This window comes from Sphaerodactylus townsendi, linkage group LG10 (assembly GCF_021028975.2).
Source record: "Sphaerodactylus townsendi isolate TG3544 linkage group LG10, MPM_Stown_v2.3, whole genome shotgun sequence".
NCBI classification, from domain to species: Eukaryota; Metazoa; Chordata; class Lepidosauria; order Squamata; family Sphaerodactylidae; genus Sphaerodactylus; species Sphaerodactylus townsendi.
The window spans coordinates 54,425,838-54,449,995 of NC_059434.1; the positions used below are offsets into that span (position 1 = coordinate 54,425,838).

At 43.1% G+C, this 24,158-nt stretch overlaps 1 pseudogene; it reads right to left on the reverse strand.

The window, feature by feature from the left end:
• Positions 1 to 22,152: 22,152 nt before the first annotated feature.
• Positions 22,153 to 23,271, reverse strand: LOC125440169 (annotated as a pseudogene).
• Between the last annotated feature and the right edge of the window lie 887 nt (positions 23,272 to 24,158).

Here is a 24,158-nt window from a genome sequence, read left to right on the forward strand (position 1 = left end):
CCAGGTTCATTCCTCAACATCTCTAGTTAAAAGGCACAGTAAGAGAGTGCATGTGTGTGTGGGTGGGTGTATGTCATCAAGGCACAGTTGACTTATGACAGTCCTATAGGATTTTCCAGGCCAGAGATGTTCAGCAGTAGTTTGACATTGCTTGCCTCAGTGTGGCCTAAGAAAGAGTTCTGAGAGAATTGCAGCTGGCCCAAAATAATCCAGCAGGCTTCATAGGGAGAACTGGGGAACCAAACCTGGTTCTCCAGATTAAAGTCTGCTGCTTTTAACCACTATATCACACTGGCTCTCAGGTGATGATGTGAAAGCTTTCTATCTGAGAACCTGGAGAGTATTGCCAATCAGGGTAGACTTTGATAAACCAAAGAGTCTGACTTGGTAGATCTCCATAGATAAGAAGGGAGGGAATTTGAGCATCCAGATCACCACCACCCTTTGTCACCTATGCAGGTAAGGAGTATACAAATGTTGAGGTGCCATCTCCATGATAGGAAATGCTTGAAAAAGCAGTGTTCTCAAATCCCAAACACTACCTATGTTTGTACCCTTTATCAGAGTATAGACTACATTAGGCTCAAAAATTATCAGTTATGCATAGGTAGGAGCAGGGCCAACACACTCATACCTCCTTCCCTACCATGCATGTTTTTTTTCCATTCTGTGTAATGTTGTTTGTTGAGGTAATTTAATCTCTTCATATGTTCTGTGCAGACCTTTGCCTGAATGTGTTTAGGTCCGGAATGGTAAAAAGAGGTATGATTCTAACACCCCCAAGCTCTCCACATTTGATGGTCTGAATATAGAGTCTGCTGATCATAACTCTTAACAGTAACAAACACTATTGCATTCACAAGATATAAGACTGGATGGGAAACAAAACATATATGCAGCTATTAATAACATCAGCAAAGTCTATGTGCTGTTTCATATTTTCATGTACCAGATTAAGAAGGTTCTCAAATTCTGTAATCTTAGAAGACATATCTACTTAGTAGATGTATTCAATAAATTCAATTGACATACATTTACTCATAATATTGGTCAATATCTAAAGAAGGAGACATTGATTTCTGCCTTCCACGATATCCAGATTTATTGATTCAAGTGATTAATATTGAATGAGTCCAAGCTGCAGGTCAGCAGTTTATTTCTAGTAAATTAAATCATTACATCAATCACTACAAAAGCATTTGATGCATATATGAATATTGTATTATGCAGGAATATTCTTTAGAGGAATTATGTAAATACAAGTGGGAACCCACAAGACCTTAAGGGAAGGCATTTCTCCTCTCCCCACTATTTTTTCCTTTCTTTCCCCTGAAAGCTCCCGTAGCATCCACAATTTTCTGCTTCCTTTTCTGCTTCCTTTTCTCCTTCCCAGGGACTGCAATACTATATTTATCTGTTCTTTATCTTCAACTTTCTTCCCTCCTTCTGGCAACCTCTGCTAGGAGAACTATGGCCAAGTTGTGTGGTGCCAGACCAACTTACATGGTAGGAACCCTCAAGGACTTATGGAGGAACCTCACTTTCCCCTTTATCTACCTCTCCACATTATTTCCTCTTTCCCTCCTCCTGCAAACCCCTATATCTTCTTCCCTTTGCCTACCTCATTCTTTCCTCAAACTTTTATCAACCTACTTATTATCTGCCTTTCATCTTCAGCTATGTATTATTGATTTATATCCCATCTTTCTCAACAGTGATAACCAAATCATCATAAATTATTCTCCTCTCCTTCTTCTTAGCTGCACAACTATTCTGTGAGGTAGGTTAGGCTGATCCAGTGTGATTAATATAATCTAGAGAACTGGATTTGATTCCCCACTCTTCCACATGAGGGCAGGCTCTAATCTGGTGAACCAGGTTTGTTTCTGTTCCTGCACAAGAAGCCTGCTTGGGGACCCTGGGCTAGTAACAGTTCTCTCCAAACTCTCTCAGTCCCACCTCCTTCACAAGTTGTCTGTTCTGAGGAAAGGAAAAGAAAATGATTGTAAGCTACTTAAAAACTCATTAAAAATAGATAAAAAGAGGGACATAAAAACCAACTCTTCTTCTTCTGAAAGTATGAGTCTGTCCCCAAGTTATCCAGAGATCTTTCACAGCAAGATAGGAATTTGAACCTGGGTCTCTCACACCCTTCTATGATGCTCTAATTGCTATGCTGCACTGGCTTCCAAAGCATGGCTGCTCTTGAAGAACATAAAGCACCCAAGTCCAGTTGAACCATGGAAACTGAGCGGTATTAAGACTGGGAGGGATTTGAAACTGTGTCTCCTTGCTCTGAAGTTGTAATTGCTACACTATTTTTGAAAAAAAATGCTATTAATTTTCATTCATTCCCCACCTTTTACCACAGTTTCAAGGTGAATTACAATAAACCATGCAACATTAAAATCACAGTAAAAATGCAACAATAAAATTACAATAAAACCCCATTCTAAAAATACAAACACAGTCTAAATCTCCCACACCCACCCCACTCACTCATCCACCCACAAAAAGGGAGGGGTGGATGGACATCTCAGGATCCCTCTCTCAGTGGAGAAATCAGTCAAATGCCAGGGTGAAGAGGACAGTCTTCACCAGTCCAAATCTTCTCTTCTCTTAACCAGGAGGGCTTAGCCACTTCAATCAGAGCCATAAGGATGAAGTGGTCAGATCATGACACTCTTACAATGGAGGGTAGGACCACATTCACACCTGTACAAAAGATCAAATCCAGAGATTACAGCTGTCACAGTGACATGGCCAGCAAAGCCCTGTGCATTTGAAGAATGGGAGCTCAAAACAATGTACAGCGTGTGCCAGCATTGATTCTCTATCACCTCAGGAAGTAATGACAACAGATATGTGGATGGCAATAAATACTTCTTTATTACCATTGAAAATACAATGTTCACTCAGGTCTCATCTGGAAAGTTCCATGTCATCCCCCCACATTCTCCATTTGGTAGTCAGTCTTTTTTCCCCCCACTCCCCACAGCTGCCTCAGAGACTAGGACACGGAACAATGGATTCAAGGTGAAGGAAAAGAGATTCCACCTAAACATTAGGAAGAACTTCCTGACCGTCAGGGATGTTCGGCAGTGGAATTAACTGCCTCGGAGGCTGGTGGAGTCTCCTTCTTTGGAGGTTTTTAAACAGAGGCTGGATGAGCATATGTTGGGAGTGCTTTGATTATTGTGTGTTCCTGCATTGCAGGGGGTTGGACTTGATGGCCCTTGTGGTCTCTTCCAACTCTATGATTCTATGATTCTAACTTCTACCTACCACCTCCTTTAAAGTCCACTGCAATAGCAGGTCCTGCTCTATGAGACATGTTCTCTTTCCTCCTCATGTCTCCCAGTGGCTTCCTCACAATCCTAAGAACATACCTTTCCCACCCAGAGATGCCAAATCTATCAACCATCCCCAGCCAATGTTATGAGTTGTTGTTCACACTCTGCCAATGCACCTATTTTCAGATTATTCAGTTGCTTGCACCCATGGCCTTGAGTGGGGCCAGTTTCTTGAACTGTAATTGCCACCTACCAAGTGGGGGTTCTAGCCCCACAATGAGACTTGGTCACACCTTCTTTCATGTATACTTCCGCAAGTTCCCCCTCTGTTCAGTAAGGTCTGAAGCCTTCTTTCAGCTTAAGCCCACTACACATGTTACCAAGTTCTCATGCTTGTTTATGGATTACAAAAGCGATTAGCCAGTTAGTGGGAGCTTTGTGCCTCTCATTAAGTCCAAAGCACTTGGGAAGAAGCAACTTTAGTCTTCTCCTGCTCAGCTTTTACTTCCTAATACTGCCCTGTGAAATGACTGGTGACTCTGCAACAACAGATTTATTAAATAACTGCATGTCTGTTTTGCAGTGGAGTCAATGGTCAAATCCCCATTACTGTCTTAGCCAGGTTTCAGAATGCAAACTAACCAGGTTTGAGGGACGACCTTCCCATTGCTTGCGTGGCAGATTCCGTTTCTGGCACTTGTTCTCCCTGTTCTCCCATGTTCCTGTAACCGGGTTTGTCTTCTGTGTGCACGCTGCGGTGGGGAGGTAGAAACTCCGATGAAGAGGGCACAGTTTCACAACAAACAGGTTTTGATCTGTGTGCAATTTTCAAGTGGGGATTCGACCAATAGCACTCCCATGCTGTGTTTCCATGAAATGAAAGCAGCATGGAGGGGAGGCTGAAGTCACTGCTGCCTGTGCATCATAGTCACAAGGAGACAAATGCTCAGATAACATTGGGACCCATAACACTGTCTGATCCAAAGTTCGCTATTGTCCACCAACAAGCTCAAGGACTTTGTAATGTGTAAAGTGACAATTATGAACTTTCTTCTAGCATAAATTGCTCTAACATAGAAGAGCCACTTAAATTAGAGGCAGGATCCTAACAACCCAATCCAGACTGAAGTGGGCAAGTGCCGTGGTGACCAGGAATGGTGCAGCAAAGGCAGTGCCATGCTGCCTACCAACTGGTTTTGTATGGCGCAGGAAGGAGAGAAATTAAAAAACACTCCTGCTGCTTGAAGAGTTCCATAGGTGAAACAGACTTATGCCATGCTTTTTGGCAGCATAAGTCTGTGGCAGGGAAGGATCAATGCCAACTAAAGTCAGCTCCACCCCCAAGAATGTCCACAACCCATATCCCCACTATGCCAGCAGGACTGGAGGGCTGTGACTGTTCTATGTCTGGGCACTGCACAGCTCCACAGTGCCTGCCCGCCAGCATTTTGCCTTCTGTACCAGTATAGGTGCCACTTATGCTAGTGAGAAAAGCAAATATGCCGGCATGAGCCCATGCCACTCCCAGAACTACTCCCTCCTCCCCCATCCGGATCGAGCTGTTAGACTGAAGGAAGGCTTCATATTTTCCTGACCAGAGTGGAAGGATACCTGACAGTTCCATAAAGTACTGTACTGCATGCATTCAGGGTTAGTTAAGTCACTTGCAGCTCTCCTAGATCTAACCAACAGTGGGTAGAATAACTGTGCTACAGTGTAGACTGCTGTACTTCAGGACTAGCAAGAAACTATTTATTTAGCCTCAAATACTAGCAGTACTAATTTCTATCTCTCTCTCACACACACTTTTTATTTCTATAGTCCCTCAGGGATCTTTAACTCAACAATACAGTTCCTGTCAACTGGACAGGAAATTGCATAAAGTACAAGGAGAGAATATGCAGAAAAAATATTATATGTATATATATAAATATTTAAAAACATGTTTATAATTGTCTTGGATTCATGTTGACAGTTGTTGACTATGTATGAAAGAACAGGAAATGAATTTCATGGGACAAACTTTGTGTGTGTGTGTGTGTGTGTGTGTGTGTGTGTGTGTGTGTGTGTGTGTGTGTGTGTGAGAGAGAGAGAGAGAGAGAGAGATCATTAACATCATCATCATCTTCATTAAATTTGATATTACTTCAAATGTAAATATATAATAATTCAGGCTTTAGCTTTATGTGACATTGTTAAAATAGTACGATCAACATCTACTTTCCTAGATATCTTCTGATACTGCAGGCACCTCCGACTGAACTATCAAAATGAAAATGGGTATTTTGCCTGTGAATCAGCACAATAAGGCCCGTGGGACAGATTAGACTCTAATGATTCAATAATCATTAACAGCCTACATAGTACAGAGACTTTTTCAAAGCAGCTTACCAAGCAACAGGGTTTCAATTAGAATAACTGTTTATTCTGATTTGTGATTACTGGCAGGTAATCGAGTTCCTTGGAGCAGGATATATGCCAAACAAAGCTAGATGAATGCAGGATGGTCAGTGCATCTCTAAGTATCAAACACAATATGGCCAGAATTTGGATACATTCTCTTTATAGTAAACTAGCGGGGCCCGGCCACGCGTTGCTGTGGCAATTGTCCTTCTCATCACAGTCCAAAACCCACACAGATGTCCATGCAGGTCCAATGATCCGCAGTATAGCCTTTTGGGGTGGTCAAATGGAATCCCTCTTTCCCTTTTCAATTCACATTGTTATATGGTGGTGTCTTTTTTTTTAGTATAAGGTAACCCTTTCCATTCCACAACGGAACTGTCCAGAGTGCGAATCCCGCTGTCCATGAGGCTGGTTGACACACACAGTCCTGGCTTGGGTAAGGCAGAACTGGGGCAAGGAGGCTATCCCAGTCAGACAGCAGAGGCAGGGTGGTGAGGCGTTCAGATCGAGGCCAGCTCCCTGGGTTCTTAAAGGGCGATGTGCAAAAGAAATAGCATGGTTCACCCCCACCCCGCAGATTTTCTTAGAAGAAGAAGGCAAACTCCAGCTCGCTTTTAGCAAAAGACAGCTGTGGTGAATATGGGTGAGGAAGTGGGTAAGTGGTGGTTGGATGTGAGGGAGGGCAGAGTGAGGTGTGTGAGGATGAGCTGGATGTGTATTGTGTGGTAGCAGTGGGTGAGGCACAGAGAGTGAAAGTTACCTTCGTGTGAGCGGGGCGGGAACCCCACCTGATGTCTCACATGGCAAAGTGTGTATGTGTTTCATTTCCACTTGTATTACCTAACAGTATTACCTATTTACTGTTTTAACTGCTCATCTCTGGCCATCTGCACGAACATTCTAATCCCTCATACCAAGGCCTCAGGCCATAGACAGGCTGCACGAACATTCTAAGGGTGACAGTTAAACAGAGGCAACTTCATGGCCTGGTGCACCAGGAAAAAGACGTTTTACCTGGCTCAGGTTTGGACTTTCAGCGATTTGAAGGTCCGATTACCTGCCCGCAACAGGGAGGGACGTCATGTGAAAATTTGGGGGCAATCTGTCCAGCCGTTTCGGCGTTAGGGCGTGACTAACAAAGTTACTGTTAGCTTTTTATATATATAGATAATTTGATATTTTATGAGTGGACTGTTTTTTGTGTGTGATACCACCTATGTGAGACAGTGTGTGTGTGTGTGTGTGTGTGTGTGTGTGTGTGTGTGTGTGTGTGTGTGTGTGTGTGTGTTTCTGAAGGGCTGAAGCACTGATTTGTAAGCAATCCCAGATTTAATAAAGGCCCATGATGGATTATTTGTTCTTGATGAGTCCTTTGCTGCCTCCCATTGAGCATCCAAACTGAACAGTACAAGAGAAAAACGGTTTTTGTGAGAACCAAATGGAGGAGAAAAGGATGATATAAGGCAAGATAAGTAAATAAATAAATATAACTGAAGATGGGAGGCAGTTAAAAGGTAGATGGGTGAGTGTAAAGGAGAGATGTTAGGAGGTAAAGGTGAAGACATGGGGTTTGCTTGGACTAGAATCTAAATCAACTGGGGCATAGTTTTTCTGATGAGAAGCTTCTGGGGAAGGAAAGGGAAGGGAAGGGAAGGGAAGAAAACTGAAGACAAGGGGGCAAATAAAGGTAGGTTGGTTGATGAGTATGAAGAAGAAAAACAAGCAGGAAAAGAGGAGAAGTGATGGGGGCTTTCAGGGAAAGAGAAGGCAATATAGTAAGGGAGGAGGTAATGAGATACACCTACAAGTTTTTGTGAGTCACCACTTGTAATGGGTTTTTTTTAGATAGCAAAACATGTTTATTTGGAACTGTCGAATTGAAAACTTTTATATTTACTTTCTACTTACTTTCAAGTTAAATATGGCCAAATGTTTTCACAGGAGATTTGTTACTAAAATGAAACTTGATAAAACTACAAACTTTGTCAAATAAGAAGTTTTATTGTTTACTTGTATACTGTATTTATATTCCTCCTTTCTTTCATTATGAAGTTGAAAGAGAGAACTGTTGGATTCTCAAGAAGTCTACAATGGACATACCCATTCCTGTTTAGTTTCAGTAACTTCCATATATCATATGCCTTCCTACCTCAATGTATTGTTATTTAGGTAACCATTTTAATTGAAGCGTTTCTTCAATTCTTAGGTCAGATAGACTAGATCAGGGGTCTGCAAATTGTGGCTCTCCATTTGTTCATGGACTACGATTCCCATCAGCCCTGCCACTTGGTCATGCGGGCAGGGACTGATGGGAATTGTAGTCCATGAACACCTGGTGAGCCATAGTTTGCAGACCCCTGGACTAGATCAATGCTATATTCCCTATCTTCTATGAAATGACAACATAGGCATGGCATTATCTGTAATAAATCAAAAACAAGCTATATATCTTGGAAAGTTGTTTTCAAAATTCACATTTAGAATTGATTTGGGGTGGAAGAGGGGAAGAGCCTATGAGAAATGTGTTGTGTCCAGGAAACCCATTATGGATAGCTTCATTGTCCTAACATATCATATTATTAATAAATATCCAACCTAGCAAATACAAGGAACCTTTTATTAATAAATATCCAACCTAGCAAATACAAGAAACCTTTTTTCTCTAAGAGGGCATACTAAGAAAGTAAGGCTGATGAAGTGAAGCTGTGCAGGGACCAGCTGGAAAGAAGGAAGGCAAAGGGATGAGATAATGGAGGAAGACTGTTGTTGTAAAATATTCGGCAAAACAATATGGAGTAATTGATGAACTCAGGACATTCAATAAAGCAACTGGTCAGTTCTAGTACATTTGCACACAAATCTATTTCTCCATAAGCAAGTCTATCCTGTGCAAATAGACTTTCTAATGTTACAGAATCAGGAAAAAATCAGAGATCCACGAGATTTTCAGAGTTTAAGCTTTCAAGAGTCAAAGCTCCAGGGCAGCTCCATCCAATGGGCCAGGCATTCAGCTGCGATGCCACAGCCACTCCAGCCCACATTCCCATGGAGGCGTCCCAGCAGCATGCAAAGGCTTGAAACACAAAAAAGCCTTACCCCCACTGGGAAGCTCCCATTGGGCTTAATGGGTTTATGCCACCTTTCCGATGGCATAAGTTCTAAGACTGGGCTTCTGGCATAACAGGGGCTATGACTAGTGTTGGCTCCTCCACTCACCACACCCTCAACTACTCCTTCTATGATAGTGGCACAGGAATGCTGGTGCTACATCTGGCACCATGTCCCACTGCTGGGGAGAGCCACAGTGGCCACACGCTGACAGAATCACCCCTCCACCAATGCAGCCCCATGCTGCTCCCACTGGTGGATTGCTCCCCTTTTGGATGGAGCTGTTAGTCAGATAACAAGATAAAAGAACAATTGTAGAGTGTAAAAAGCAGGAGAGATTTTACAAAGTAAAGACAAAGCAAGTCGTCTTTTATTAATTTTGATATGATTATAGATTTACTTTATTGTTATACACTACAGCAAGAACTGATTGATATGTAATGTACACCATACAAAACATTCTTGTAGTAGGAAATTATAAACCTCTGGGATCTGAAAACAACATTTCAGGGTGCTGGGGAGAAGACAAGTATAATAGCTGGTCATATCATAGCTGATAAGGATTATGGAAACATGGTCTAATATCCCTGCAAGATCATATACACATATCAACTGATTCTAGAATGGTATTGGAGAGTTGCATCACAAAGTTCTGGTCATAAAAATGTAATCTCCCTGTCTTGTTTTGTCATAGTGTTCATTTAGAATATATGGATGTTATCATGCATATAACACCATAAATCTCCAGAGGACAACCACATTTTAATTTTCAAATTATTGTCTAGAAATACAGTATGTGAGCAAATTTGCTTCCATAAGCAAAATCTAAACAACATATTGATATTGCAGTAAAGTGTTCCCCTTTTTTTCCAACCATATCAAATTAATTTTGCCAAGTCTGCACATCTGCACATATACTTGAAAAGTTTCCCCAGAAAATAGTGGGGAAGCTATTTTACTGTGCAAAGGGTACTTAGGAAAAAAAATCAGTTCTATCACTGCAGACTAGAAGATGGTGAATTTATAAAGTATTCCTAGTAGAGTCCCATAGTAAAACAGTCAATGGTGCAGAATGATTTTCTATGCATTATAAATCAGGTTCATTTTATCAGTCTGAAGTATTCATCTTGATGCTATGAGCAAGACTAAATTCTATTCTGTAGTTACAAAGTGTGTGTGCTTGTATTTATTTATGTATTAATGACTGTATTTATTTCATGTATTCTGCCAGGCATTACAGATTTCAGCACAGATCTATTTCTACATGAACCCATGACATCCAATAAAGCAACAGGTCAATTAGAGTACATTTGTGCACAAATCTATTTCTACACTATCAAGTTTATCATGTACAAGAAGACTTTTTAACTTCATTGAATAATTTAATGAGCAGATGAATAGGAATCAGATCCTGGAATGTGATGCAGGCATTAGTCCCAAATTTCCAGAAGCAATACCTGTCAAATTGCTAGCGCGCATTAGTGAGTTTCAGTTTGTGAATTAAAAATGTTTATTTTTAATCCAATTTCTAGAGAACCCAAGTCACTGACAATGTGCCAGAGAAATCATTTCTTTATAAATATTTGAAAACTACATTTTGCCAGTGAGGTTCATCTTTTTCATTTGATGTAATGTCTGGCCTTTAGAAAATGCCATACAAAGCTATTAGGATAGCTTCACCAGTGTTAAATGGTAGAAGTAAATGGTGATTGCTGAGAATAATATGCTTTGCCTGTAGCCTAAGTGACAAAAAGGCTGAATAACTTTATTACCTTTAATAGGAGTCTCAGCTATGCTACTATGAGCAATCAAACATCACTGCTATGAAATGACTACCTGTGGGTGTCAGAAAGAGTGCTTGGTTTCAAATTCCAGTGATGTTGCTGTGTTAATCCATTCCAGGAAAATCAAAAAGAAGTCTTGTGACCTCTTAAAAACGAACAGATTTATTGAAACATAAGCTCTCATGGGCTGGAGCCTATTTAATTTGATGAATGAAGTGGGTCAACAAATGTAAAATATGTAAAATATAAAATATATTAAAATATGCACACATAGATTTTAAAAATGAATAGTACATGAAAAAGTCTTGAGATGCAAGTATAATTTGGGATAATTCTAGGGATAATGCAGAAATATAAAGATAAGAACAGTGAAGAATTTACAATTTTGGCCTTGTGTATAATACAGCATGTAGCACATATAAAATAGATGCACTGTTGGCAGAAGCAAACACTACTATGGGAAAAACAGTACTGCTTACGAGCACTATTGTTCATCTATTGGTCCTCTGTGGTTCATCTAGTGGTCCTCTGTACAGGCACACATGGGACTACACTTGTGGAGGTGAGCTGTGGAGCTTTTTGATAGCAAATTAAGAGCTTTGGTCCACTAAATGGGTGCTCCGCTCCCTCTCCCCCAGCCACAGCTTGGGCTAACCCCAGGTCATGTGACTGGGGAGGAAGGGCACACCGTTCCCTCCAGATCTTCCTTCATTGCTGTGAGGAATCACCCTTTGTTTTATGGCAGACCAAAGCAGGGAAGGAGGGAGGGATGTGTGCCTGTGTAGAGTCCACTAGATGATCAAAAAATTATGGTAAGCAACACTTTATTGTCATGACTTCTGTGCAGTCCCATGTAGGAGAATGGCAAGCTTACATATTGTAGAGATGGGTGTGTAATGTCTGCAAAGCACAGAATGCGAAACCGCTTGACTCACAGTCATTTCAGTCCTACCATTGACAGCCACAGTGTACCACTTGTTAAAAGTCAATAGAGCAGACCATGCTGTTGCTTTACAGATGTCACATTGAGCAGCTAGGGTCTTGGTAGACAGCATGCTGAGGGTGACTGGGCAACAAACCTTTGACTTGTGGCAAGACAACTTAATAGCAGATGTCACCCTACAAGACAAACTGGTAGTAAATCCAACAGACCCTTTCTTGGGTTCCCTGAAACAAACACTGTATAGCTTCTTAAAGGACTCAGTGCTGTCAATGGGCAAAACAGTGGGAAGGTCCCATACTTAAATGGCTTCCCTGAAGAATACCTTGGGGCAGAGTCAACTGAGAGCCAGATGAGGTGCCTCTTGAGGAGACAGGCTAGGAGATCCAAGGGATTCGGCCATGAGCCTGTCTTGATGAAGGCCCTGCAGGACACCATTAGTGCCTTCCAGAAACAACTGCCTTTTTATTAAAGGTAGATCCCCCACTTGAGACTTAATGTCTTGAGAGTGGATGGCAGGAGAGAAGCCATGTGTGGTACTATATGATCATCCCAGACACTACTGCCCCAGCAGAGATGTCTGCAAATTGCGCCCGGGGCTTCAGCCGAGAGGCGCAATTGCGTGGGGGGAGGAACGAATGGAAGCCTCCCTTCCCGCCGGCCAGCCGAGGCTGTCACGTGGCCGGGTACCGGCACATGGCAGGGGCTTTCAAGTCGCCTATAAAAGGCGGCGTCAGTGGGAACCGGCCTCTTTCGAGGCCGGCTGCTTTCAAAGGCTCTCCCTCCACTCCCATTTTGAGGGATTATTGGGGTTCTTTATTGTGTTGTATATTGTCGCAGTTCACTGGGAGGTTTGGTCATAAGAGCACACCCTATTTTGGGAAGGCAGTAGCTTTCATGCCAGACCTTCCCACCTCGGGGCCTCCATATGAGGTCCGTGGTGGCGATAGAGCTCTCGAAAGCAAAGCCTTGGGGCCGTGCTGAGAGCTCGTTGCCCGGCAGGGAGGGGTGTCACAAATTGGATTTGCATCCATGTGGCAACTAGTAACTTCCTGTTCCAGTTCCCTCGGGGGATGTGCCGGACAGGGATTCTGTCCGAATGGCCTAAGGGGTCAGCTGGGGCTGCCTTATAACCAGGATCAGCGGTTTGCTGCCTGGGGGCCAGGATGTGCTCTGTTATGCTCGCCCAGCTTCAATGTTTTTGGATATATGTTAAATAAATTTGGGCTGCGGCCGACTTCTTTTCCAACAAGTATGTGTCAGTGTATTTGTTGGAATGAGTCTCCACACATCCCCATGCAACATGTTTTGTGGCATTCATTTGAATTTTAGCCAATTTTAATTTCTTTTGACCGCAAGAAGCCAATGGACTTCATTTTGTCATCAGGGACATATATTAGAATAGGAGCCAATCTTCCCCCTAAGCAATATTGCCCCATCATTACAGCGTAATTCGCAACCTGGAGTACCATTACTTCCAGAGAATAAATATGGGGCTTTCCGCACTACAGAAGGGAGCTAAGGTCGACTCGGTTCCCTTCAGTGGGAGGCGATTCCAGGCTGTCTGCACAGCAACTTACTTGGCCCCCTGGAACCGAGCTAAGTGGGCGGGATCATCTTGGTGCCTGTTTCGCTCCTCGATCGTGATTGGAGCTTGTATTACCATGGGAAACGGGAGCTTTCTTTTTTTTACAGATGTTACAGTTTACAGTTTACAGTTACATGCCCGCCATGACTCTCCCGTTCTGCACATGCCACAAAAGCAGCTCCTGATTGGTTGAACGGATGAGGTGTCGTTTTGATGCGTCCGCACTTCGAAGCTTCGAAACGGTATTGACCTTGTTCCAGCAGAAAGGTGCAGTTCATAACTGCGACAGGGATGTTGCAATTATGAGGGAGGGGAACTGAGACAAAACAACATTGAGCTCAGTTGCAGTGCGGATACACTGAGGTGAACCTAGATAGAAACCAGTACAACTCTGTCAGTGCGGAAAGCCCCTTAGAGAAGAATTTTAAGGTGCACAGCAGCTTTTCTAGGCCAGACAACATTTTCAGATGAATGAGAGACACCACCTACTAGGAAATTCAGTAGTAATTAAAGATACAGTAGTAATTAAAGATACCTAGCAGAAAGACACGTGTCTCAAAGGCAGTTTCCGCATGGGGAAACAACAGCGCTCCAGGGACGGAGAAAAAAAAACAGTCCCTGGGGCATTGTTTGCACAGTGGCTCCCCTGGCTCCCCTGAAGTGGCTGCCGCTTCCGAAACTCACTTGGGGGCGATTTTTTAGGAATATCCCGGCTGCCACCCATTGCCGAGCAAACAGCAGTGGGTGGAAACTGACGTATTCCCGTGACTCTCACGGACAGCTTTTCCCTGCCTTTCGTCGCTTTGAGAAGGGAAGGGGACATGCCTCCTTGCCTCTGTCGCTTCAGCCATTGCTCTGGCCAGGGGGTGTGTCCCTTCTATCCTGAGAGCGACAAAAGGCAGAGAAAAGGTGGGCCGCTGTTCGGGGGGCTGCGCGGCTGTGCGGAGCATGCTCCGCCAGCCACGCAGCCTGTGGGGCTGTTCGTGCGAATGGCCCCAGGGCTTGCATGGGCATCAATCATGTTGATGCAAGCCTGCAAGCCTGCATGTGCAGAAACCGTCATGGCAATTGGATGAGTTTTTATCACTTGCACTGACACATACAGGCTCACTCTCTCCTTGCTCTGAAAAATTCAAACTATTTTCAAAAAGTTGCAGTGACAGAGCACGGGTGAAGTTTCTGCAAAAGAATCCTTCCTTAATTATAAAAGTGACAATGGACTACAAAAAAAAGGTTGGCAAAGGTAGTTTTCTGCAGAAATGTAATATATGTACATAAAATTATAATTGTGTAATGTGATATATCTATCATTTTTCTTTCAAATAAACACCAGTGGCCAGAATTCTCCTGCCAGGCGGCCACCAGTTCCCACCACTGAGAAAAGTGTGCAGAGTGGCACCTACTTTAGCGATCTGTAATATAAATCCCTTTCTCTACTATGCTTGAAACATGGGGGAGGGGTGGACTATATTTGAATATGGTACAACTGTCTTTAAAAACTCCTTCCCCTGGCTCAAATGTGTGACACATGCAGACTGCATGGTTGCAGGTTTTCCAGTAATTGGAAAGCTACTAGGTTTGACCTGATGAGTCCAGGGCAGAAGTGAGAGGAGTAGCGGTGGACTGTAAAAGCCCCTTCCTTTTAGTGACAGAATCTAAGGTTTGAAGGCTAGCAATTTTGTTGAGGTTGCTTAGAAACCCGCACAATGGAAATTGAGTTCTCAGAAGACATTCATTTCTTAAATGTATAGGCACTGTTTTTTGTTATTGCAGGTGGAGTTAAGCCCCAATCCCTTTAAAAAATTTCCTGCAAACCTGGGGCTTTTCTCCACTTTGCAGAAAGATCTGTCTTGACTTTCATGGCTCCAATCTCTAGATTTAAATATCCACAGATGGAGCCATTCTGAGAATGAGTTATCGATTAAGAAATTCTTCAGTGGTAACACCAACAGCTTAATCTGGGTTGTTTTAGTAATTCTGGGATACTTGACAAATTTCCAGGATGGGCCGTAGAATCACTACCACCATGCTTACCACTCCCTCCTGGAGACCACCTCCCACCAAGACCACCAAGCAAGGGGCAGATACTTTATAGTTTCCTCATTTGGGTTTTCAATGATCCCATCATGCAAGAAGAATCTGAAGAGACTAGCTTGAGAGAGATCTGCCACAGTGGTAGGGCTGCTGTTTTGTCTGGGGAGGAAGGAGGGTGAAGGAAGCCAGGTGATTTGGCTTGTTGATTTGGTAGCTCCCTGCCTCACAGATCTACCTCAATAATTCCATATTGGCCTCTTATTGATATTTTTTGGCCTGTGTCATTCTGAACATTTGCATTGTATTCCTAGGTAAAGAGGCCTTCTGTATGAAGAAGCAACAGAGTTCTGATTCCATAACATATAAGAGAACAGAAACTAGATAGCTGTGACTAAGGTTCTTCTTCCAAAATGCTGACTTCTATATTTTCTTTTAGGAAGTCTGCAGTGACGTATAGAATAAGAAACTCTGGAGCTCTGGGGAAAATTATTGATTTTCTTTTATGCCATGCAATTCGAATTGACATTTGCAACAATCAATACTCATGACAAGTATCCTTGGCAGACATTACATTATAAGCCAAGAGCATGGTAAGTATTTATTTTAGACCAACCCTAAAACATTCCATAATTCTGTCTTTCTTTGATTCCTTTTTTGTGTTCTTTTAGTCTCTGCAAATCCTAAATATTCCTCCCAATCTCAAACCTCTGGGACTTCTCAAAGGATTGCTCCCTGACACTATCTGTGTTTATAAAGGAAAAGCCAGGATTAAAAATTCCATACCCAATAGAGTCACATAGTTTACATTTTAATTTTTCCCCAAGTTGCTTTTTGAAGCTGGCACAAATTGTCTGGTTAATAAACTTTGAGCTTTAGGCCTAGCCGCAATATGCATTAAACCAGATAAAATGAAATATCAGTAAACAGGTAAGTGACATGCCAGATATATTCCAACTATGAAATTGAAAACGTGAATGGAACTCTTTGTTTATGATGTACTCAATTCCAAGAACACTGCATTGCAGAGAGCATTTAGCTTGTCATGTACTTCTATTATTTTATTTTCCACTTCATTTGTTTCTATTACACAGCCTTGCACTTTATTATTATTATGGTTTGTATTGTTGCAAACATTGACATTGTATTCTGATCTGGTTATTTCAGCAGAACTTTTTGTCATCTTTTAAATACAAGTTTGAGCAAAGTTACAATCAATGTATTGAAGATGAAATCTACAAATCACTTGCCTTTTTCATCTTGGCTCCTTGTAAGTATTGGGTGTTTTTTCAGTGCCTCATTTTTTTTGTTCAAATTACCTTGTACTCTGTCACAGTTTTCAGCACCTTTCCTGTGTACTGAAGGAGAATCAGGGCATAGGAACTGAAGATTACATTTGGATGTACTGACTGAATTTCTCAACCTGAAGAAGTCTTCATGCAGAATTTCATTTTGTGAATGATTTGCTATCAGCCTCAATAATTGGGGGTGGGATGTAATAAAAATTACACATAGTTTTTAATTTGTTCCTCATTTACTCCTTACATTCAGCCATGTATGGAAATTGTAAAAATGTGTATGAATTATGGAGTTGATGGGAAGCAATTCCTCCATATCATCTCCACTTTCCCCTCACTCCACTTTCCCCTCGCTCCACTTTCCCCTCACTGTTTCTGCACAGCCAGAGTAGTGCGGCTGCATCGGCACAGCTGCGTAGCCCCACAAACGGCTCCTTGTCTCCTCCTGGCTTCTGTCACTCTGTGGAGGCCAGGGGACATGCCCCCATGGCCAGTGACAACTGCAGGGACGGAGGCCAGGAGGCGTGTGCCCTGGCCTCCACAGAGCGATGGAAGCCAGGAGGAAGTAAGGAGGCTTTGGGGGCCAGCACGGGGAAAATGCTGCCTTCCACTCACTGCCATTCGCATGGCAGCAGGTGGAAGATGACACTTTTGAAAAACCTTGCTCCCCAAGTGAGGTTCAAAAGTGGCATTTTCGCGGCACTTGGGTGGCACGAGCACAACACTGCTGCAATGCAACAGCACCTGCTGTGCAAACAGCTCCCCAGGGATAGTGTTTTTACTGTCCCTAGGCCGCTGTTATTGGGCTGTCTGGAAACAGCCTTTGTCCCCACTCTATTTAACTCCCCATTTGTTCTTCAACTGCTTAAGCTATTAGAACTGAGTTCAATATCATCTTAGAGACCAACAGAATGTATGCTTTCAAGAGGCAAATTTCTCTTCCTCAAATAAGTTTTCAACCCCATCTAAAGGCAGGGAGGAATCCACCTGTGGGAATGATGCACAACCAGCAGATTTTCCCTCCAGGGCCATTTTCCCCAGCAAAGGGGTGAAACTGCCAGCGTGCAGCCCCTCCCACCCTCCCCAGCAGTGAGATGCAGCACAGGTTGCTTTGGCAGCATCTCCATGCCTCTACTACTGGCACAGGGGAGGCAGTTTGGGGGGCGTTGCTGGGGAATTGCTCCCTCCTGGCCATTCACCACCGGCAGTTTAGACTTACGCTCCTGAAAAGGGGGTGTAAGTCAATAGAGCCCAAAGAGGCTTTTTGGTGGCAGGGAGGCTTTTTCTCTTTGCAAGCCTTCCCACGCCACTGTGAAGTCTCTCTGGGAGCAGTCGGACTCCCTGACCATGTGCTTCAGCCGGTCACCTGGCTGCTTGGATGGCATTGTAAGACTCAAATCTAACTGTTCTACTGCAGACCAATATGGCTAGCCTCTAAAACTGCCTCTATAGCACTCTTTAAAGTCTCAACCCATTTCCCAGCCCTCATCTCCAACCAATTTTCCCTCTGCCAAACTCATGTTAAGTCTCACGTCCTTACATTCACCTCTTCAGAAAACAATTCCTCATCCCCTCATTCATCCCCTTCCTCCCAAAATTGTCTCTGGGATCCACTTGAATTTGGACTGCATCATTTACTCCAGAAATGGCTCTGAATTCTATATAATTATCGATGTACTTTGATAGAGCTATCTTTTTATAAAACACCAAGACTCTGTCTCAGCTCTGAAAAAAAATGAGTGTCTCATATTGGATAGTAGCAGCCATCAAATAACTGCCCTCTAAGACATGTCATGGAGCTATTTATTTATTTACTTCATTTATGCCCCACTTTTATCACCAATGGGAACTGAGAGCATTCTTACTTCATTTTTTTGTTCTTTTTATCCTCAAAACAACCCTGTGAGGTCAGTTAGGCTGTATTCACACCTGGGTTTCTCAGACCCTAGTCCAGCACGTTAACCACAATGCCACTTTGATTCTCTCAAGAACAAGAGATAGCACCACATAGCTAGCCTTCAGTAAAGCAATCCCTCTTTATGAGCTTTACAGATCAAGAGCCTGAACCCAGAAGCCCATCTTCATGAGACAGTAGTCCCTATATGTCAAAGCAGTGTGGTGCTGAATGTTTTATTCTCCTGGCTGAACCTGTACCTGCCTCCAGTTAGGTCTGCTTGCTAATGTGACCATAAAGAAGAAGAAAAACACTTTCTAGACACAGTGCATAACAGACTTCTCTCTGTGATACACCTTTGAAGATGCCAGCCTCAGATGCAGGCAAAAAGTTAGCAACAAGATCTTCCAGACCATGGCCACACAGCCCGGAAAACCCACAACAACCAGTTGAATCTGGCCTTGAAAGCCTTCGACAGTACATAGATACTTTTAACTTTCTATGGTTTTAATTTTTGGAAGGAAGACATAAAGCAGTCTGAATAATTTATTCAGTAATTCAGTTGAGACTGTGCCTCTATGAGGAGAGGATTTTCATGCCTAAAACTAGGTGTAAAACTTACTGAAAAAAATGCTGTGTGCAGTTGCAAAGCTCATTGTGGGGCACATTGGGATCTAATAAGAAAAATCTACCAGGAGCAGATCTCGCAACATACAACATTGCATACCTGAGGGTTTCCTAGATATGCAGAACTCTCTCACACCTCTGTGCTTGTCCCTGCTAAACTAATTTTGTCATCTTTCTTCATTATTAGATGTAATCATCATGTAAGAAACATGACCTGTGTGGATTGGTTAATATACATCAGCTTCTTGAAAATCTAATTCAAGGAAAAAGTGGACATAAAGTAGTCTGTATAATTTATTCAGTTTATTCAGATAATTTATGGTTTGTTGGAGAGTATACCTCTTACTTTAAAATGCATATATTGAGAAGACAGTCTTTGTACATTACATCAGGTGTTTAATATCTCTTTAAATGAAGGAGCTTTGCTTAACACTTCCCAAATTAGTGAACCGTGATTTGGAGAAATTGTTCTGTTTGTAGCTGATTAAAATAAGAATTGCTAACATGCTGCAAAGATGTACAGATGCTTAATAAATTGCATTCAAACAAACTAATGTTAACTAATTAAAATGAATACAAAGTAACGCAATTTGTACATAGGACAAATTCCTTTCACACAAAATGCCCAGCAAATGACATTTCATTGCATTCTATAAGACTGTTGTTAAGGAAGGCTTTTAGAATTGATTGATGATTCTGCTTCTTTATTTATCTGATTGTTATCAGACTCTGGTCCTAATATGATTTTGACAGCTTTTGCCACATTGTGCATATAATTATTTTCTATCTTTTTTGGGGGGCGGGGTGTGTGTGTTTTAGCTTGATTTTACTATATGGCCCATTATGCATGGAAAGGTTACCTTGAGGCTCTTAGATCCTTTCTGCATAGCAAATGTATAATAGGTTGCAGTCAGGATAAAGAAACTCATTTTCCTGTTTCTGCATTCACATGCATCCATGCAGGCAGTGATTGGAGGCCATGAAAACAATCTAGGTTGCTGTCACACCTTCTCATGGAGGAGAGTCTGTTTTTTTATTTTACTTCCCATAGATACATAGCTATGCAGGCATGCACAATTGAACCCCCACAACCATGCTGATGTCTCACTATACAACCAATCTGCACCTGCGTAGCTATGGAGATGTAAGCTGCAAAATAAAAAAAGGAAAATGGAGGTGAATAAAGTGCTTCCTGCCCAGCCATTCATTTGCAAGCGGCTGTGACCCGGGATTTTTTAAAAGACTTGCCAATAGCATGATTCTCAAACAAAACCCAACGGTTTGGGGAAAATAGTGTGGGGCAGACTCAATTTTAGGGGTGAGATCTGTGTAAAGTCTCTCCCCCCCCCCCAAAAAAAATGTTTTTTACCATCTTACACCCGTGTTTATTGGGCCGTGTGGAAGGGACCTTAGCTGTGCAGTGAAGCTGTAGTGTAGTCTCCTCACATTTCTCTGTTTGCACGCAAGAAGCCATTCTCTGCCTACTCTGCAGCTTGGTTGCTGACGTCTCAACAGGACTCTGCTTTTACTGGTTCTCTTAACTCTGCCCATCACCACACTCTTAAAGGCACAGATCTCATCACACTCAGTAGATGCAAGGACTCTCTTACAGTCCTTTAAATTACAGTTATATTGATATACTATGATTGCAGTCATATTAAGATTGTAGCCCCTTTCAAAAGTAACCCCCCCCCAAAAAAAGATGCAAAGCAATTCCCTGCACCACACTCTGCTGAAGAAGGGAACCGTGTCCTAGAATTGATATCTCTCACCCCTCACATCCACATACGTATACTTCCTGCTGCTGCCATGGGAAGGGAGAGAGGCTTGTTGTTCAATGGTTAACTCATCCCCACCTCCCAGTCTTTTGTTAACTGCAATAACTCTGGAATTGAGAGGATGAAGGAAATGGCTGATCCATCATTTAGAGGTTTTCAAATGCAATAAACGACCGTGGTTTTGCAGTGATTCTCTGTTTACACTTGCATGTCAATATAATACTTAACAAAGATTAATAGCAAATTTGAAAAGGGAGAAGGGAAAAGGTGTACATGGAAATGAGAGGAAGTGCAAAAGGCTGGTGGTAGGCAGAGGGAAGATGTGCTCATAGGCAAATCTCCCCTACTCTAAGAATAAATGAAATTAAAGTCACAATTAAGGAGCATGATGTTGCTTGGCCCAGGGAGAATGGAAATTGAAAGTGGGGCTTGCTGAAATACATCTGTTCAAGAAATTTTGCTGCTACAGACATCTGCTCCTGCCACACAGAAGATGCTTTGTTAAGTATTATATTGACATTCAAGATCACCTGAAAATTAGGTGGTAAAATGAAATGTTTTGAGCTGATTATTTACATTTTAATCAATGGTAATCTACTTTTCCTACACTTATTTGTATGTTATTAGAGATGAAAGAATTCTATGGCTACCACAAACAGCTTTATCAACTCTGGTCTTCATGTATAAAAGATCTTAAAACCCTTTTTAATCTTCTCACCAGTATCACTGCAAACAACTTATAGTCATTGTTGAAAAGAGAGATTGGTCTGTATTGTCCTTCTTTTGGAATCAAAATATTGGCTTTTCTCCATGTGTCTTGCAGATTCCCATTTTGTACAATCTCATTCCTTGTTGCTTAAAGTTAATTCATCAATATTTTTTAATAATATGGTACTTTTAAAATATAATATAGTACTGGTAGTCCATTCAGTCCAGGTGCCTTATTTAATTTCACTTGCTTAAATTGTTTAATTTGACCCAATTTCTCATAACAAGACTACTATTATGTCACATGCATCAGCTATTGTACTACTGCATGTTCTGGCCTTAGCACAAATATTCTGCTAAAAAACTTGATTTCTTTATTGTCTTGAAAGCTTCACAGTACATAATACTCCTTTTGTTTCTGTTATCAAGGATCTCATAAAATCAGAAAAAGTTCTTGTCTGTTCTGAATCTGAGTATATGAAGCTTGCTAGAATTTGGCAGGCGGGCGGGCGGGCGGGAGGGAGGGAAGGAGGGAAGGGGGGAGGGAGGGAGGAAGGAAGGAAGGAAGGAAGGAAGGAAGGAAGGAAGGAAGAGGAAGGAAGGGAAGGAAGGAGAAGGAAGGAAGGAAGAGGAAGGAAAAGGAAGGAAGGAAGGAAGGAAGGAAGGAAGGGTTACCCAGCTTTCACAGGTTGTGAACTTAGTAGTCCATGGGGTGGTAGCGGGTGTAGGGCGAGATGGACATCAAGGCATGCCCGATGCTCTCGATCCGCCGGGGGGGCGATGTCAGTGGAGCCCGCTGTCACGAGTAGAGGACTCCATCGCCTTGGCAATCTGCTTTCGTCAAAGTACTTCCGGCGGTATGGTTCGCGGCCGGACGATCACCAGGAGCAGCTTAAGGTCCCACATCTTGTCGGCGATGGCCTTGATCCGCTCGGGGCTGTACAGGCTGGTCCCGGCAATGAAGTTCCCGGGTTCCACGATGCAAACCTTCACGTCGTGGGGGTGCATCTCATAGCGCAGGCAGTCAGAAAACGCCTCCACCCCAAACTTGGTGATGCAGTAGGGGGAGCGCGCGGGGTTGGCCATCTGCCCCATCATGCTGCTGATGTTCACCGCGCGGCCTTTGGCTCTGCGGATGAGAGGCAAGAAGGCCTTGGTGGTCTGGATCGTCCCCCACAGGTTCACTTCGGCCACCTCCTTGTAGGTGTCCATGCTGGTGAATTCCACCTCTCCGAAGGTGGAGATGCCGGCATTGTTGACCAGACCCCAGACCCCAGTGTCCGGATTCTTCAGGGTGGCAGTCACGTGATCGGCGGCCCAGCGCCCGCGTCACTGCGCTGTCACAGAGCGTTCCAGCTGTACACCGTCCTCATGCGATTAGCTGTTCACCATGCTGTCGAGATCTTTGCGCCCGCGGCCGCCCGATCCTTCATCAGGCAGCCGGTAAATGTAAACAATAGAGAGCCCTTCTCATGCAAATTACTTGGCCCAGAGGCTGAAACCAAAGCCCGAGTCGCAGCCCGTGATGAGGACCGGTCGCTCGCCGATCGCGTCCACGTCTGTCACATATGTCCGCCGGCCCGTTTGGGTCAAGACCGAGAAGGAAACCTCCGGCAGGGCCCCGAGTCTGGTTGCAGCATCCTTGCAGTGCGGGGCTTTGGTGGCCAGGCGGGCCAGAGGCCGGGAGAGGAGCTGCGTGGCAGCCAGCAGGGTAGCCATGGGTGGGTGCAGTCCGAGGCGTCCTCTCCTCCCTCGGGGGGGGGCGACAGCAGCAGCAGCAGCTCCGGTGACCGGCAGGCCCTCCCCTCCCTCCCTCTCTCCCCAGGTTGTGAACTTATTTTTAAGGAATCTCCACCAGCTGCTAAGAGTGTAACAGCACACAACTATTTTAAGTAGCAATGGGGAGAAATAGCAGCTTAGCAATGCGCGAGGCAGGCTGGTGTAGGGATCTTTTAAAAAGACTATGTATACCAGAAATGGCTTGAAACGTATTTGCAGAGAATTCACAAAAGACCAAATTGCAGTTTTAAATATTTTTTATATAGAATTTTTTGGTTGCAAACAATCACACACAGTAAGAAGTCAAGGGCACATATACACACAGTTCGGGGAACAAGTGAGTTTTAAAGTTTTCATTTTCTAAATTCTCTGGAATTTACCATGCTGGAGCTTGCTGGGCTGAACTAATTAGCTTAGCTCTTCCTATTGTTCCTAAGTACCCAGGACAATGGGTGTCAATTGCTCTTAAGATTAAAATCAAGGAAGCACAAGTGAATGGCTTTTATGCAGAAGTAACTCTGTAGAAACACCTTGCCCAGGATATTCAGATTTGGCTGGAGACATTTTAGATCGGGGATAAGGTGAGTGGTTTAGGAGAGTCATAACAAAGGTGGAGGCAGGCAGAAGCAACCCTTTTGTTGCTGGCCCTGGTTTTCCAGAAGAGAGATAGGGAAATGCAGTATCTGATGCTAAGAAGTGGCTTTTCCATATTCTTCGATCTTAACGAGAACTATCTTTGCAAAGGTGTGGTAATCAAGCATGCCCACTCCAACAAAATGAGACCTCCAAGGTTATGCAGGAGTAACTCATCCCTCTTGATTAGATTTTGTAAAGCAGACCTGTCACCTTTGGACATGCTGCTACCTGCATAGAGAAGTGTATGACAACTGGCTTCTGCCAATATGATTTTTGAAGAAAATTTTA